A 3,966-nucleotide genomic window follows, 5' to 3' on the forward strand; every position below is an offset into this window, starting at 1 on the left:
CTACAGAATGATCTGCCAACGTTGCTCGAAAATGTCCCACTGGAAACGCGTCGACGTATGTGGTATCAGCATGATGGTGCACCTTCACATTCCGCAATTAACACTAAGCTGACCCTTGACAGGATGTTCGACGGGCGTTTCATAGGATGTGGAGGACGCATAAATTGGTCAGCCCGTTCTCCTGATCTTACACCTCTGGACTTCTTTCAGTGGGGTACGTTAAAGGAGAATGTGTACCGTGATGTGCCTACAACCCCAGAGGATGTGAAACAACGTATTGTGGCAGCCTGCGGCGACATTACACCAGATGTACTGCGGCGTGTACGACATTCGTTACACCAGAGATTGCAATTATGTGCAGCAAATGATGGTCACCACATTGAACATCTATTGGCCTGACATGTCGGGACACACTCTATTCCACTCCGTAATTGAAAACGGAAACCACGTGTGTGCGTGTACCTCACCCCTCATGGTAATCTACATGTGCGTCAGTGAAAAAGATCAATAAAAAGGTGTTAGCATGTGGACGTAATGTGCTGTTCCAGTCTCTTCTGTACCTAAGGTCCATCACCGTTCCCTTTGGATCCCTACGTAATTCGGTGCTCTCCGATACACACGATCGAACAGCGGAGGAGTGGTACTCAAGCGTCAACTTTAGGTTACAATACCTCCGGATGTAATTAAGGTTTTACAATGCAACAAACGGCACTGATTACGTATTTGTTTATATGTTCAGATGTGCTAACAAAACTAACGGGGTTCCATTTTAAAAAAAACGTAGGTTTGTGTTAAAAAACATACTTCCGTGCATTTTTGTATGGTTTGTATTAACCAGTTACACTAGCCCCTCTCCTCACGTTCGGTCTGTGGAATCGATTCGTCAGTATTTGATGTGGTTTACGAAATATATCCAGCGGTAATGTTAGGTGACTCACCTTGTATGTGCCCTGGAGACTCGGTTTAAGGATATTTTTTACATAGAAATGTGATGTGTCTATGGAACACATTCACACTATGATTCATACTATCTCTGGAACTTTTTCTCGGTGACAGTGATGATCTGGTCAGAACATCTCACCACAATCAGATTTTCCGTTTTCAGTGGGGAGTGAAGTAAATACACAACCTCATCCAATGGCTGAAATGTATATTTTGGTTACTCGTCCAATAGTTCTCACAGTGATTATGTGAGTCATCATGTGAAAGGATTGAATGGAGAGTTCAGACGTTCTCGACGTGGACGTTTACCGTAAGCCAGAGGGGAAGCTTGGACAAAGAGTTTATAGGAAGCCCACCAACACGGACAGGTACCTGCATGCATCCGCCCACCACCATCCTACGCAAAATAATTCGGCCCTGCAAACTTTAACTAAGAGAGCCTACAGAATCAGTGATGAACACAACCTGCAAGCTGAACTACAGAACCTCAGGTCCATTTTTGGAGCTAATGGCTATGACATGAGGATGATACACAAAACCATGGCGCTGAAGGAGGAGGGCAACAGGGAAATGCAGAACGAAGCACAGAACACCGTCGTGCTACCGTATGTACAAGGGGTTACTGAACGTCTGGGCAAAATTCTCCGTCGGGCAGGCATTAAGCCGATTTTTCGTAGCAACAACAAAATGAAAGACATTATGGGCTCGACGAAAGATACAATTGACAAGTTTCATCCCGCCGGAGTTTATGAAATCGGGTGCGAATGTGGACTGGTGTATGTAGATGAGACTGGGCGTCCAATAAGCACAAGGTTAACTGAACACGAGAGATATATCCGCCTCAAACAATACAACAAATCAGCGGTGGCGGAACATCAGGAACAGTGCAGGATAAAGATCGAATTTCGAGAGGCCCGCGTACTGGCGAAACAGCCGTTTAGTTTGAGGAGGAAGATTAAAGAGGCTACAGAAATAGTCAAGCGACCCGACAATATGAATAGAGAAGAGGTACCGACTGCCAGCGTCTTGGCTGCCAGCTGTGACAGCTTTGCGGAAGGACAGCTCTCGCAGAGCAACAGGCGCGCGATAGGCCACGGCGGTGGAGGGTACGCAGAGCGCTGACGCGGCCTAGTCGATACTAAGCAGTTAGTAAACAACACTACGCTGTAGTCGCCACTCAGTCTCCTATTCGCCGATTTCCACCGATAGCAAGCAGTAAAGGAAACTCCAATGGAAAACGCCCTCTTCCGCCAGTGACAACACACAATGCAAAGATCAATAAAATGAACTCCTAATACCCTTCCTCCTCACCCTCACATCCAATGGCAGCACTCCTCCATAATATATAAGTATCCAAACTAGTGCTTGTGGTGTAACAGACGACAAGTGGTCTGTTGCATGCGCCATTTATCGCCCCTGGCCTAGCACAAATTCTAATTAAATGATAAAATTGAGTTGCGAGTTAGGATTTGTTAGTTATGTGCATAAATACTGCGGAAGTATTTGGGTTTTATATGTACAGATAATTCAAACACCGAGCTAGCAACCGGCGCGGACTTTCGTTGATGCGGCAGGTAGCAGGCCGCCATGGAGCAAACACAGTGAGGCTGATGATGTCGCTCCATCCGTCCTATCCTGTTATGCCAGCTTTGCCTGGATCTCTACACCCACCCGCTTTTACAAGGCCCTCCAAATCCTTGAACGCCATGCACTCCGCCTTGCCTTCCGTGTCCACCTTCCTTCCCCCACAGGGCTCCTGTATGAACTCATCCCCTTCCCCCACCTCCTCCTGTTCCTCCAACATCTCTGCATCCTTTACATTGTCCACAGGCTTGATCCCCCCCACCCCCTGGGTTCCTCCTTCCTCTCCACCCCCTGCCTGTTGTCGCGCCTCTATCGCTGTATCCCTTCCTTTCTCCACCTCCACACCATCCATCTCCTTCATCAGGGCAATTTCAAGCGCCTCCCCCTCCTGGATGATGAACTTCGCCGTGACATATGCCCTTCCTTCCAACTATAACTGGGCCTTGTCCCCCCTTTCCCAGGGCCCCCTTTTTCCTCCCCCCCTCTGAGACCCGGCACCCCATCCTTGCCTCTTTCCCTCCCACGTCCCTCCCTACCTGGTCCTCTTCGGCGCGGCCCCCACTCATCTCCCCCGCTCTCTTACCCTCCCTCCCTTCTTCCGTTCTCCCTCATCTCCTTGCACCTGGCAGATCCTCCGTTTTGATCATTGTCACTGTGCCACGTCAGTGTTGTGTTTAGTGCTGTTTCTCCTGTTCGTCGAGAGGTGTAATTTTAATTGTGTGCTGGCCTTGTACTTAGTGCTACTGTCAGTGTTTATTATGTGCTACGCCATCTGTCAATACTTTTATGCTTCGGTCATACTGTGCCTTGTGTTCTTTTAATTGTCCCAGTGTGGTTTTTTGTGTGTGCTACTTTTCACGGTTCTTATCCCCATTTTACAGTCGCCCCTTTTTTTTGTCTGTTGTCTTCCATGTTGTTCCCCCTTTTTTATATCTATGTTCACCATGTTTTCTCCTTTGTTCTTTTTAAATGTCTTCTATTGTTTGTTCTATGTCTTTCGGCTGAAGAGCAGTGCATATGCTGCCGCCAGCCCGCCCTGATGGGGAATTGAAATAACATAAAGGAAAAAAATGCTCATTCAGCAGTTAGCAATACACCCTGAGGAAAGCGCCTTGCAACAGTCGCTGAAACGTCGGAATTTTACTGATGATAATTCGGCCTCAAACTCACAAGAATTTTATTGACTGTGACATGCTGAAATTTATTTGACGTACTGAGGTATACAGTCCCTTGGGTACGTTTGCCATTCTTATCCGAGAAATTACAAAATTCATTTCGATTGTCAACTTCATTTTTTTATTACGTGTGTACTGAGGACACGCTACTACTGAAATTAATAAACGCTGTAGCCTGCACCTCGAAGTTTTACTTTTCTTTGGAAATCATTAGAACTCTTGTTTCGAGATCGACGCAGGATGCTCGACAGCTTATTATATTCAT

Source organism: Schistocerca americana, chromosome X (assembly GCF_021461395.2).
Source record: "Schistocerca americana isolate TAMUIC-IGC-003095 chromosome X, iqSchAmer2.1, whole genome shotgun sequence".
NCBI lineage: Eukaryota > Metazoa > Arthropoda > Insecta > Orthoptera > Acrididae > Schistocerca > Schistocerca americana.